This window comes from Chlamydotis macqueenii, chromosome 2, assembly GCF_036417535.1.
Source record: "Chlamydotis macqueenii isolate bChlMac1 chromosome 2, bChlMac1.mat, whole genome shotgun sequence".
NCBI classification, from domain to species: domain Eukaryota; kingdom Metazoa; phylum Chordata; class Aves; order Otidiformes; family Otididae; genus Chlamydotis; species Chlamydotis macqueenii.
The window spans coordinates 29509047-29524224 of NC_141557.1; positions in this window are offsets into that span (position 1 = coordinate 29509047).

Here is a 15178-nt window from a genome sequence, read left to right on the forward strand (position 1 = left end):
AATTTTCTATCTATATTTTGTCTTTTCTGTAGGACTATGACAGCGCTCTGTGCATGTAAGTTCATGCAGAGTTCATCCTTTACTAAGCAGAAACCTGCGATCTCTTCTTGCCCCTACCTCTGCTTCTACTTTTGAAGTGTTTTTCCGTGCTGTGGAAACTTTTGAAGAATTGTCAGTCAGACAGAATTTTATAACCAAAAGTAAGTCTTTCATTTAGTATTGATCATAATCAATTAAGTCTGGAATGCTGGATGTTATCTGTTTTTGTGTACCCACTGGATATGTAGGGCTGTACTTTAAAGTACCACCAATTACGTCTGCATGCAAAATCCTTGTTTCACTTCAGGGGATAGGAGTCAAGCTACTGATTTAAGCACATACCACCTTACCTAAAAATAAGTGGTAACCAGTGGTAAATGTGTGCGAGAGACCATTGAAGTTACAGTACTTAACACAACCAAGACATCTGAACAGAATGGTCAGAAATACAAAAGAAACTTACTTGTGTGCAACTGCAAATATAATTCCATATTAAAAGATGCATAGCTATTTAGAAGAAACCCGTTTTGTTCATGGTTCATAAAGTCCTTTACATAAAAAAGGAAAAGTCTACAAGCCTATATCTCACACAGCTAATCCCAAGAGTTGCCTGAATTTTGACATACACCTCAAGCTTGTGTGCTAAGGTCTTCTGGATAAAAGACATGAAGTCAGTATGAGTTTCTGATGTCTACAAACACTGTGCAAATCTGGGACAGGCAATGTTGAGCCCTCCTTAGGAGGGAATACAGGACATTTTGTCTGTCTGATGTCAAGAAGTTTGTTGCCTGATGAGTGGCCCCCCTGACTGGTGAAGGTCAGACAAGATAAACTGAGACAGCTAGGCAAGACAAAGGATATGTTTACACCAGGTAAATTTTCTTTTTCTTCTATGAGCACAGCTGTCTCAGCCAAGGCTATATCTAAATGTACCCCAGCTCTACAGGGGCTGTATATTTGGCCTAAAGCTTATCCTTAGGACCACTTGTAAAACAGAGAATAAATGTAATGGTTATTCTCAAACTTCTTTTGAGTAGAGTACTATGATCACATTTTTACACAATAAACTTAAGTTTGAGCACAAGGGCCATTAACATAACCAGATGATCCATTCAACTAGTAGTGCTAGTCTGCACACAGATCTGTCTGCATCACTAGTAGTGTTCCTGAAACAGAGACCAACTCTTGGTGCCCTTTGTGTTTAGCTCAGTTTGGCTTCCTTTACAATGGCTGTGATTACCCCCTAAATTCATGAGCACCTTGCTTGTACCCACCTCCTCTTAGACAAGGAGAGCTTATGTTGGCCACTGATGTTCCATGCCCTGAATCAGACCAACGTTAATGATTACTGGTGTTGCACAGTAAGATTTATATATTAATCACAAGAATGACGGGATACCAGTGGGTCCACCTGTGCAAGTTCAGCTCTGTTACTTCGCTCTGCACTGTCATCATTTACATGAGCACTGCCAATGACTCATCAAAGATGATGTCCTAAATGTCCCTCTTCCTAAGCCGCTGCCTTTCCCTGCCAAGCTTGGACAAGCTCTGAGCTTGTCAGCCCTGTAATGCCAGGGAGACTTGGTGGCTGCCTGTCCCAACCTACAGTCTCTGGTCTCTCCAACATGTCTGAGAAGGCAGGAGGGCTTAATATTTGAATATCATATTTGCTTATTTGAAGATATTTGACATTAGGTCGGATTTTGATTTAGAAAAGTGATGCAGTAATATGCTGAAATCACAACGTAAGCAATTGTAACATTCAGTGGAATCACAATATAAACCTGATTTCCAGAACTGGTATCTCTATGCTCCACTATCAGGAAAAGGGATGTTTTATCCTGACTAGACAATGGACTGAATACAAAATAGTTTGGAAATCTTTAGATAACCTTCATAGTGAGGCATTCTTACTATTTGTTTCCTAATAGCCTAATAATTTGTATTCTGCTGCTTAATTTGCAGGAATGGATGTGTTTGTTTTTTTTTTTTTCTCTTTTTTTGTTTTGTTTTGTTTTGTTTTGTTTTGTTTTGTTTTTTTTCCTGTGTTAAGTTATGGCTCTTGTCTTATCCAGTATTTCTGAAGGATGAATTTTTTACTTCCTTGGAATCAAGTCCTGAAAATTGTCAGGGGGAACACAAGAGCTTGCATAATGCCAGGAGTTATTTGGAGATTCAGAGTCAAGGTCTCTGGGGTAATTGTGCATGACATTTCAGATATGAGATCTGTCTGCATCAGGAAGATCTGTCTGCATCTGAGATCTGTCAGCATTCTTATTTCAGTGGCTCTGCTGAAATTTCATCTCTAAAATCCCTCATTGGTGTTTAAGAACATATATGATTCATGATTTAAGTAGTTGTAAAAGGGGATTCGATTGTTAAAAGCAATCATGAAGTGTTATCATAACTTGATGAATCATAAGAAAAGTTTAGTACTCTAAGAAAATTTAAAATTATTTGAGAGGAAAATGAGATCCATATTTGAAAAGAAAAAAAATATAATGTAAGGAATTATCTTCATGATTTGTTCTTGAGGAATATGTGACATTTTGTGTAAGATTGTGTATGGTTTTGTCCACCTGCTTTCCTTGGATTTTCACATTTAGTTTTTGACGTGTGTGCTTAAAAACCTCATGAGAGGTATATGATATATGAAATTAAAAGTTAAATACAGAGTGTTACTTGATTAAACTTTTTCCTTGTTAAAAATGAGGGTTGAAATACACTTTCTGTGGAAATTTATTCAGAGGTTACATGGGAAACTCCCCTTTGTTAGGATATGATATAGCATCAGTCATCAAGGAAGAAACTGAAGGCCATATATGAGCCCTTTAAAAAGATTAGGTCAGGTGTGTTCAGTCCTTTTGGCTTCCTTGAAAACGAGTAACAGAAAGTGTAACTGTGAAGGGAAAATTGAGAGGTGTCTTCTGAGCAAAATTTATTTAATATTATTCAGATTATGTAGTTACAAAAAAGCAGCATAGGTTTGAATTCAGTGTTGTGCAGCACTGTTGAACGTACGTTATGGACTATAGGAAATGAGCTCTACCCTGGGAAAATGTGGGTCTGGAGGGAGCTGAGCTTGCTTACCCTGGAAGTCCCTGCCCTGCCTCTGCTATGACAGGTGAGAACAATTTTTGGGTTCATACTGTCACAGGATGATTTAATCCATGTTCAACATAAAGAAAAAAGAGATTCATAGGGAGTCTAAATCTATTGTCTCTGTTGCCCCTGTGCAGGTCCAAGTTGCTGGGCTTTATAGTAATGCACTTGTGTTATCATGTGGTTTGTTGATTTTTTTTTTTTTAATCTGTTGTACTACCTAGTCCAAAATTTCATATAAATATAACAAATGTTACATGTTACAACAACAGAAAGAGTGGAGGTTGGGAGCTGACTTTGAGGAGCAGGTTGACTGCAACAATTTATCTTCAAAAGGCACTAGCAATCACTTTGATGTGAAATCCCTGTTTGAGCCTTTCCCTTGTAGTCAAATGCGTAGCAGGGTTTTGCATGAAAGATGGGAACGATACTGTTTGTTTCAAGGAATTTCAGCTACTGGAAGAATGTGAAATTTAAAAAAGCACAATTAGGATCACAGGTTGATTTTTCCTAAGTAGTGCTGAGTAATTTCATAAGATTAATGAGGGACAACCCTGCAATATATCTTAAGAGGCTCAGAATTAGAAGGCAAATAATTTTTTTACAGGCCTTTTATTTCACAGATGTTTATAATTTGCTTTCTTGAACATTCCTTTTATGTATCTGATACAGAACATTGTCTGAGGCAGACTGGACATCAGTCTGATTGGATGGTTCCTGGTTTGTCACAACAGGTGCTAACTTCTATCTGGCTGCTGTGTTCCCATTTGCTGTCCCTTTTGGGTTTCCATGGCACTGTATAAAATGAAACTGTCATAAAAGCTACCAGAACTCTTCCTTATTATTTTTATAATCTAGATAAAGAAAAGCAAAATGGTTCTTATTCAGAGCTATGAGTTGAACACTTCACTGGTCCAAATATTTTCAGGCTTTTTGCCTTCTCACTGTTCACACTTCCATTTGTTCAGTTTATTGAACTTAATCTTAAGTTGTCTAATACTTTAACCTCTTTATGTCAGAGACTGAATTTGCCTATGGATTAGAAAGCTCCCAGAAAACAATGACAGTAGGAACCATCAAGTGCTACTGCAGTGCAAGAAACGGTTGATTAAGCTAAGGTCAGATTAGTAGCTTACTTCTGATCAGGAGAGAATTTAATGTCCCCTTATATTAAGCTTCAATGATGTGTAGCATACTTTAGTCAATAAATAGCATTTTGCTGTTCATGCCCATTGGAAATAATACACAATGCTGCAAGTATTGATCAAAGAGCTCTGTTCTGTTAATCCCTTTGCTTGTAGCGATGTTGAATATTTAGAAACTCTCCCTTACTATCCTGAAAATTGTTTTAGCCCCAAAAAAGATACTCAGCATTTCTGCTTTATACAGGTTTTACAAGTATTTTTTTTTCTCCTCTGTTTTCAAACATACATACATGACATAAAGCCTTATACTGGGCTTGCACTGGCCACATTTAATGTTTTATTGCATTAGCATGTTGTGTGTGTATACATTGATTGGAATGTAGTAAGTCAGACTTAGAGGAGAATGCCTCAGAGATAAAATCCATCACTACGTTATCTCCAAGTGGCTGACTTACAGTAGGATAAACACTGTGTAGTATTTTGCTGTATTGTAAGAAGGCAGGTAGCAAAGGAGGACACACTCATATCAAGTTTGTTTACCCAAATATTCATGACATTATCTGAAAAATATCTGAATGTGAAAAATTGAGTTATTTCCCACTTAACTGCTTATTTTTTTTGCATCTGAATGCTCATCAAGAAGTCTCTGACAGGCTTGTAGCAAAAGATACAATGAATTATTTTGGCTTTCTGTCTCCTGTACTTATTCATTGACCTCATGTAAATGTAATCGTTTATCCTCAATTTTTATACTAAAGTATTGAAGGCAGACTTGATATTGTCAGACATGCAATGGAATAAGCTCCAGGAAACCTTCCTTTCAGTGGTAAGGTGACAAATGAAAAAGAAAATAAAACTGGATTTAGCAATTTAAAACCTAGTGTGCTCATGGAAGAATGCATAGCCAGCTGCAATGTGATATGATTCATTTCTATATATGCAGGAAAAGATTTTACACAAAAGCATTATGAGCGATGTACAGGCTATTTAAACTAACATGAAGATTCTTCCACGTAATGATGCTTATTTAATCTATCAAGAGCTAGAAGAAAGGTTTAAATACTTGTGTTTGCTCTCTTATCTTTCAGTAAGATGTCACATTATGCCTCATTCCATTGCCTATTTAATCATCCTTTAAACCTGGTTATGTGTTTAGAGGGGAAGGTTGGCAACAAAGTGAGTAAAACTAAATGCACATGGCTTTGTTCACTAAATCCTTGAAGATCTTGTGGATAGTTGGAAATAAATTACATTTTAGATATATATGAAACTGATGTAAAAAAAAGTCAGTGCTTTAAGCTGAAAATTTTACATGGCTTTGGTGGATTTCCTTTTCTTTTAGGTATTTCTTAATTAATGTGGATTTTAGTGGTTTGAGCTGCTGCTTCTTGGGAAAGATTTGGGGCCATGTTTTGTTAAAAGTTCAGGTTTTATCTGAGCACACACATAAATATCCAACTTTTCAGAGCCTTAAAGTGTACAGTCCTAAATATTAGCATGGGCATTAGAAGGGACAGATCACTTTTTAAAAAGCCACATGCAGAAGACAAGGGGACACAAGTACAAATTGCACTGGGAGACATTTCATCTTGATATAAGAATTAAATTTTTCACTGTGAGAACAATTATGCACTGGAAAAGCCTCTCCAGGGAAGAGGTAGAGTTACATTCCTGAAGATTTTCAGGATGTGACTGGACAAAATGGTAGATAATTTCATCTAGGGTCCATTTCCTATGAAAGGTTAGACCAGATGATTGTTCAAGATTCCTTCCAATGTGATCTATTCTATAAGTCTATGAAAAACCTAATCTTCATCTAGGTGGAAGCTGTATGAAGACCTGGCCGTTACTGGGGAGAGGGCTTGGGAAAGTTCTGTTGTTGATGATGCCATGGAGGTGTAAATAAATACTTCATTTGCCTTTTTCTTGTTCCATGACTGAGGATACAAAGTTGGTCATGTTTAAGGAACAGCACAGGGAGGCTTTCTTTTTTCTCTGTCAGTCCTTCTCTGTAGATTTAGAAATCTGGTTTTAGTTAGCAGTATTCAGGGTAATTTTTCTGAATATCAGTTATTTTAGCTTTCTTCTGTTCCTGTATAAGAAGAAAATATTCCAGTTCCCACAGTAAAGAAACTAAAGCATGAATAAAGGGAGGTGATGAGTAGGAGCACTTGATACCTTTTGCACTCAGCATCCAGCTCAGATGAGTTAACTTGGCCTTTCAAAGACTCCTGTAAAATGCATGGGAAACTGAAGCCCCTAAATTTTTCCCACTAAACTGCGAAGACAGTTGCAATGTAGTCTGTGTGTAAACCTCCCCGCATGATTGTCTAAGGCCAGACAGAAACAAAACTTAGACCTCTAGGTTTCTAAACCTGGACCTTAATTCTGAGACCAGAACAGATAAGTCTTGGTATTAGTGAGAACTGGTTTTAGTTCAAGTGGTTGGGTTCTGTACTTTTTGGATCATTTCTGTTTAAAATGTATTTCACTGATTTTTCTCGGTGTGTTTTTATTTGTGGCAGACAGCTGTATCTGGTTATACAATTTATTGCTTTGTATTAAATTTTTGAGGTGATTTTCCATCATCTATATGCAAATAAATTGCACTGCCAAAGTTGGGAATTGACCTCCCAAGGTTTGCCCAGCAGTCATGACCAGATGTATCCTCAGCTGAGTTGAGTGAATCATTAAGACTAATGACTCCACGCTCTCTATGCAGGATGGGAAGTTCACACTTTTGGGAGATACAACCAGTTGTATCCTTCATAAACTCTCATGGGTATACATCAGCCAAGGAGAGCACCAGTGAGTGAGAAAAGCTGTCTTTTTTTTGGTATACAGTGATGCATTTTGCTATGCAGATGATCAACAAAGGTTTTGAAGCTTGAAATATTTCCTGAAATTCTTCTTAATGTTTCATACTGTGGCATGAGGAAGTGACCTCTTTTGTACCTTGTAAACCAATGTGGCCTGACAGAGGTGGTTTTGTGTCGATGGTGAGCAATTGCATACTTTCTGCGTCATTCACATCAAGATTTTGATTATAGTGCTGAGTTACGGAGGATAAGCTGCAGACTGCAACGTTTCACTGGAATGTACTAACTTAGATGAATAAAAGAGTATTTCTCTAACTACAAAGCTTTGAGGCAAAGTGAATTCCATAAACAGAGACTCTTAAAGCAAACTTTCTACTCTGTATTATGGTGGTATTTTCAGATAATGATCTAATTTTGGTGTCCTTCAGAGTTTGCTGTGTCTCATAGCAGTTACAAGCAAAGGAGATCTATATGAAATACTAGGATGGGCTCAGTGATGATAAGGGATGAGGGGCTTGGTTTCTCTGATTATTTCTGTCATATATTGGGGAAAATAGATTTGATCCTAGAGCACACACAAATGAAAACTCATAAAGAAGAGAGAGCGATGGTAATCCTGCATGGATGAAAGTACTTTGCATTACTTGGTTCTTCCGCTTCACCACCACCAGCAGACAAAAGACAAGTGCAAGTACTCTGGTGTTAAGCTTAAGTGTTATGTCTTGATTCTTTTCTGCCAAGAGCACTTGAGGCTAAGTGCACAGCTATACATTAGGCTGGAGACTGTCACTCTGCAATTCTTACGTCTCAGTGCATCTACACACTGACTCTGTCTGTGCCAGATGACAATAATTGCTGCTCTTTTCTGGACAGTGTACAGAGTTTGCATGATCTGGCTCTAAATACAATTAAATCAGTGTTCCTTTAAAAAGCAATGACAACAAGTAAAACCCCAGACCTGTCTTTGGCTTTCAGTGAGTTGCATACAACTTGAAATAAATCTTCTAACCAGTCACACAATGCAAATTCACATTCCTTGAGCTTGATTTTTAAGACTCTTATCTACCCCGGGGATCTTTATTACTCATTCCCTGCCCCTTCTTTGCCCCTTCATTAATTTCAAAAGGCTGTCTGTGTGCTAGACACAGAATAGGCAGCAGAGACTTGTGGTGCAGGTGAGAGATGCACTGGAGAGAAAATACACATTAAAAAATTACCCACCATGAACATGTAGCTAGCTGTTTATGTGAAGAGCGGCACTGTGCTGAGTTTATGTACAGTCTAGTTTATGTCTCATATCATTGTCAAGCTTCATTCATCTATACCTCTGTGAATGCTCTGTGTCCCCCTCTCTTTCATTCAGGTGTAGGTTCTTTGTTTAACTTTTGCTGAGATAATTAACTGTTGCTAAGTAGCATACAGATATATAGTACACTATAGAATTTGATGTGGAGTAGGAATGGAGTATCCTTTACGTGCTTTAATATTTATGAAAACCATTTGTTTTCTGTAGAGACTATATTCTGAGGGTATCAGGTGCTGGATTGACTTGCAGCTGCTCCATACTCTTGCATTGTCCCGATACTGCTTGTACGATCAGCTCTGCAACACTCTTATAAGCACAAAGGAATTAGAATAAAGCTGTCTAGTTTGTAAACTGGAGAAGAATAAATGACACTCTGATACTATTTCAATTTCTCATACAATCATACACAACAATGACTGTTGTGTTTTAATCTGATTATTTTACCTTGGGGAGTCAACTTTACAGAAGCAGCCATTCTTTTCCCATTATCCTTGTCCATGTACCCAAAACTTTAATAAAGCAAGGTCAGAGGAGCTGTTAGGATCTCTTTCTTGTTTTGGTGTTACTCTCATTCTTCTTTCGTATGGGCTTCAGCACTCATTAGACTATTTTTAAAAAAAAATTTAAATTGTTTTTATATCATGTTGCCAAAAAATCAGTTAATCAGGACCCATCTCTATGAATCCAGAACATCCATGGAAGCAAATATCAATCTCTCCTTAGCGGTTTTTTATTGTACAGTTCCCTGATGTGAGGAAGATGCTAAACAGAAGGTAATAGACACTACATCTCACACATACTTTCACGCTCTGACAAAAACAATTGTAGGACTTTTTTTCCCCTTGAGAATGTAGCTGTTCTTGTTTGAAAAAAAGGTTAAGAATACATTCCTCCTGTTCTCTTTTTCAGTGCTGGAGAGTAGAAACCTGCACAGGTTTTGTGAATCGTTATTCACTCTGGTCAACAAAGAGTGTGGTTGCTTTGCAATGATTACATACATGGCAGAAATATTTATATTTACTGCTTTGTTAATTGGTGTTAGTAGTACAGTTTGGAAGGCAGATATTTTGCAGCTACCACAAAGTCACTTGCTAGCCAGTTAGACTAGTATAGAGAGTGAAAGCCAGCCAAATTATTTTAGTAGGATTCATAGTTTTTCCAGGAAAAAAAAAAGATTCCACTTTTCCCTATTAACACTTTGCTGTCTGTTGTGCACAAATGTCTGAACTACTGTGAGATCAGTAGTCAGTGTTGTCAAAGGTAGCTGCATGAATGTAAGGAAACACAGGATGGAATAAAGAGATTTGGGGTTCACTTGTTGACAGGGAAGTTGGACTAATGCTCTTATGTCATCATAAAAAGGACTCCCAAATCAAACCTTAAAAAGCCAAGCCTATTCCCTTATATTTCTTACTACATTTGCTGAGAACCACTCCTTCTTCGGGTGTTCTGCATATGGTGGTTTTTACCAGTGTCTGTTAAGGTTACTTTCCCCTCTGTTCTTCTGATAGCTGGATTCCAAAGAACTCTACTGTGACAGAGTCCCAGTGGGTGCTGCTGTCTCTGCTAATTCAAACTGTGTGGAAATGGGAAGAAATACCTGTCCTCCATGGAGGGGAGCTCACACACAATCTTAGCCCCTTGCAGCTGAAATTTTTGCTTCAACTTCCTCTACAGAAACAGCTTTAATTCAAGCAAGGGTCAGAGCAGGCTTGTGAATGCACCAGGAGTATATAAAGACAGGTTTCAAACAAAGTTTTTCACTTTTGTTCATCTCTCAGTTGTTGTGCTGAATGTAGTAGGTTACGTTGGTTAGACAACAGGGTCAGACGTACTGGGTCTAAAAATCTCTTCAGAAGTTTTAAAAGTTTATTTTATCCACCTTTATACTACTAAGTGGTTACTTCTCTAAATGGGCTACTGGCTTCTCCTTTTAATCCCCATGTATGTTGATTTGCTATGATTAAGTCAACCTAAGAATTCTTCAAACACACCTGCAGCTTTGGAATTTAAACATATATTACTTCTAGAAAAAAAAAATCAAACATATACTGAAGACTTACCAAAAGTACATTAATATATATTATTCTTAAAATACTCGGTAGGATAAATGGAGAGCTTCAGCAATACTTCTTTCCGTCGTGCCAGATCCAGAGATGTTTAAATTAATTTTGTTTCTAAATTGAGTTTCTTTCCAAATTCCAGGCCAGACCACCAGTTATTTATATTTCTCAGCATTTCCAGTGAAAGTATCTGCTGTACTGGACTAAAGTGAAAATATAAGAATGAGTGAATAAGAGAAAACAGACTATTCTGAAGAAGAGAAGATAAGAACTCAGCCTGAGATGTCAATCAAATATGACTGTCTTTTGCAGGTTAAGAAAATTGGGCAAAGGTGATTTCTGTTGTTATTTTAATTTTTCATCTGTCCGTATGGTAAGAGCTGTTTCCACAGTACAGAACAAACTGGTCAAAAAGGAAGAGATACTAGAGTCTTAATCAAAGACGCTTTTTAATTAGTTTCCCTTCTCTGTTTTGCATAGTAAAAAAGATTGAAAGGAATCCTTCACCCTGAACTGTCATTCACATTCATCCATCACTATGTCAGAAAGAAGATCTTTTAAGCTAAAGAATAAATCTATCTAGCAATAGAGTAACCCAAACAAAGAAGGGAATGTCCTTGTATACAGTCAGCTTCATGTGATATGAAGGAGAGATGATACATGTGCATACACACACACTAACATGCAGATGCACCTGTGTGTACACACACACACACGTGCAGATATTTAATATATAAAATGGAGATTCATTTTCGTTTTGGCTTTGGAAAATGAATTCTGTGTACAGTAGGACCACTTGACACAGTACTGGCAGCATACAGTGCCCTTAGCATTGCTATAAATAAATGACATCAATTCCTTCCATGTCATCAGCAAGCAGCCAACAAATTCAGTTTTTCTTAATCAGATTATCAATCTTCCATATGTAAAGTATTATTTCTTGCTTTCATAACTGATTTTATAATTTAGCTGTCCTTTTTTTTTTAGTTCTTCTTACTTATTATATTAAGTATTTGCTGTTTCTGCAGTGGTGGAAACCAGAAAGATTAGAAAAGGTCAAATCTCAGTCCATTTTGGTGAGCATCTTTATGAATAGCAGTTCTAATTTTCAGGCTTAAGAAGCTAAGTTTAATCACAAACTCATTGATTTTACGTATTAGTAAGTATTGGACTGCTGTTCAAAGAGTGTTTTCCTTGATTTTTTTTTTTTTCTGCTGATTGTTTAGGGCAAGTTTAACAGCAGCTTTGTTTTTTTTAAACCAGATTTCTTAAAAATTGTTTGGAAAGGTACTAACCTGTCAGTGAGAGAAAAGTAACTGGTTTAATACTTAAGCTAAAAACCGAATGCAGTGTAATTTAAGGAACTGCTTGAATTAGGGGTAGCAGAGCGCAATCTTTTATTTCGGACTTAGCTATAATGACTCTCTGTTATGGTTCATTTTGGCAGGGTGATGGGAGTCCCTCATTTCCTCCATCAGAAAACCAATGAGCAGATGAGCATTTTAAGCATAGTCTAATATCACTAATTATAATGAAATACGTGATAACACAGCATGCTTGGCTTGAGGTTGGTAGTTTTTCAGCAATAAACATTATTTACTTTGTGCAAGGAACACAAAATCCTTGGACTGAATTGTAATGTGTAGCACTGTGGTGTTATTTTCAATTCATTTATTTGCAAATGTGTTATTCAAAGACTACATACATTTCTTATTATATTGTCTCCCTAATTTAGGTTGTGGCACAGGTATTTAGGTATTTATCTTTATACTTTCCAAAGCAATATGTACACACCACTACCACCATTTCTACTTCTAGTAATAATTTAGCGATGAACTACTGAGTCTTTTCTTATTGCTATTTTCTTGTTCTCTAACTGTAGAGATGTGACACAATTAGTTGTTGGCTTTGAATCATTCTGAACATTTGTGCCTTTAGGATATATTGACATAGGATTTAAGTCTTTGAATGTCTGTGCAGTATTTTGCTTTTTTGTTTCCAGAGAAACATGGGGAATGGCAGTGATTTCTATACTCAAGTGTAATGTTACAGTAAGTTCCAAAGTTCCAAAAAATGGAAATACCATTTTGTGAAATGTTTCATAGCTTATGAATTTTGTTTCGCAAGACAGGAAAACCCACACAATTTCAGTGCTTCCATATCCAAGAAACTCTAAAGCATGATATATGTCAGATACATAAAAATGAAATTTTTTAATGAATACACTGAGAACGACTGAAAAAAAATCTTAGGTGAACATGGTAAGAAAAAGGACTCACAAAGCATGTGTCAAGAGCAGCAATGCTGAACTTCAGCTTCTTTGATCTAATTTTCGTTTTGTCGGGAGAAACAGGAGAAATTGGAAACAAAGTTAAGTATCTCTAGACAAGTGCACGTATGGAATTAAGGAAGAACTGACAATCTCTAAAAGAAGAGCTGGGTTTTTTTTCCATTTAAAACTGAGAAGGAAAGTTTTAAGCAGAAAACTTCTTTCAGAAATTATGTGTTTTGGAAATGAGAACAGTACTATGAAATATCCTAATCTATATTCTTGATTCTTTGCTCATTCTCAGTCCTTCATTTGCATTAATTTACATTGTTTAGTAAGGCTGAACAATGAGAAAAAGAATCAAAATGCCAGTTACTTGGAATCTGGAATAGTGAAACTGTTGTACAAGTTACCTTTAGCATATTTTATTTTAAACATACAAATTATAACAGGAGCAGCAGATGCAGTATGTAAATTCATTCTTCTAACAGTGACTTCAACCGAGTAAAGAAAATATAATCAGAACTGTGCTTGATGAATTTGCATAATTGCATGTGTGGAAGACATAAGTGGCAATAACCATTGTTAAATTACTTTGTAATATGATTTTTTAAAAATTCAAACTAAAGTTTCTACAGTTGCTAATTGAAGGGAATTAACTAGGCATGACTATTGAAAACAAACAAAATGCATTGTCAAACTTATTTTAAAGACGAAATAATAATTTTCCTTGCTTAGCTTTGCTGGCTTTTCATTTGTCAGGCTTTTCTTACTGTTCCTGAGGCCAAAGTGTACATGTTCATATTGATCTCCAGAAAAGCTACATAAACTTTGCTATGAAGATCTGATGAGATCCAGAGTTCAGAAAACAAGATGGGATTGAAAAGAAGATTGCTGTGTGGTGGTTTTATAACATACTTTCTATTAGCAAACTGAATAAAACCGTGGGATGCTCTTATATAGACTGAGCAGGAGCACTTTGCATCTTATGATAGACCTATTGATCTGAAAGAATATTTTATTCAGTATACTTTCTTAATTTTTAAGTCAATGGGAAGACTATATTAAAACTAAAGGCAGACCTAGAGGAAGGAGCCATGCATGGTGTCACCATGCCTGAACCATCTTTCAGAGGTCTGATGCAGAAAAGTGGAATTATCCTTCCCTAGAGTGGATCCTATGTAATTTCCCTGTTTTGTTTATTACAGTAATGTAAGTGAGGGCAAATACTGAGACTGCTTCTGCTGGTGGGTCATTAAGATCTTTGTCCTGAGTCTATTCTTATAAATCAATACAGTTTGCTGTGAATAATAGTGTTAAAAGAGGTCAGAAACCATAGGAATTGCATCATGTACAGAGAGGCAGTCTAGGTAGACACTTGGAAGGAAGTTATTGCTGAAACCAGGGAAAGAACTCCAAAGAAACAAGGAGAAACCTGCAAAGAAAAATGTCAGAAAGAAGCCTTAAGGGAAAGCTGGTAAACAAGCCAGTGTGAGAAGTGATCCAAATTGCATGTCAGTTTTGTATGGAAGAGCATTCCCAGTTGGGTTAACTTTCTGCATTATGTTTAGGCAGAGGGAAGATCTGGGATTCTATATGGGACCACCTAAGGAGCTAAAGATAATAATACAAACCGAGAAGATAGTATTTTTCTTCCTATTATGTATAGATAGGGAGGCTCGGTGCCCGGTTTGCAATGCACACATACGGTTCGTACAGGTGAAGTTAGGCAAGTTGCTTACCATTTTAAGTGAAATGTACTGCATTTGTATTTCTTTAAGGAGAGAAAAGAAACACTAAAGTATAGTTTATAAGCCAGCTAAACACTCATTTTAATAGAGTGTGAAGGGAGAGAAAATATAGAAGATTTGGCTTTTGGTTTATTACAACTAATATTTTTTTTTAATTGTGTGTTTTTTCTTTTTCTTTTTTTTTTTTCCAAAGACTTAAATTAAGAGTGTACTAAATCATACTTGTAGCCCTGAGAAAGAGAAACTGAGGGAGTAGGTTTCTGCATATACAAACCCCGCTCATAACTATATCCAAGGGAAGGACCTTCCCCTTAGGCCAATCAAAAATCCAAGGTTCACATTTGCCAGAAATACTGCATTAACTTTCTGAAAAGTATCCTGAGAAAAACACAAGGACAAAATAGTGCTTAGGAGAGTAGTGTATGAGAAACTGTATAGAATTTCTGACAATATCTTTTTGGTAAAATACTTCAGTGGTTTGAGGTTTGTTTCAAAAATGGTAAGATTATATTCCTTACCTGCCCAGGGATGAGTCAATGAAGTCAGAGCTGTTTCAGCAATAGCCAGAAGGCTGAGTTCTATAAAGAGGAGGAAAACTGGATTTCTTTCTGCAGTTTACTGCCAGAATTTTAGCACAGCACAGCTAATGCACAGCTAATGCACAGCTCTCTTTAGCACATCAAA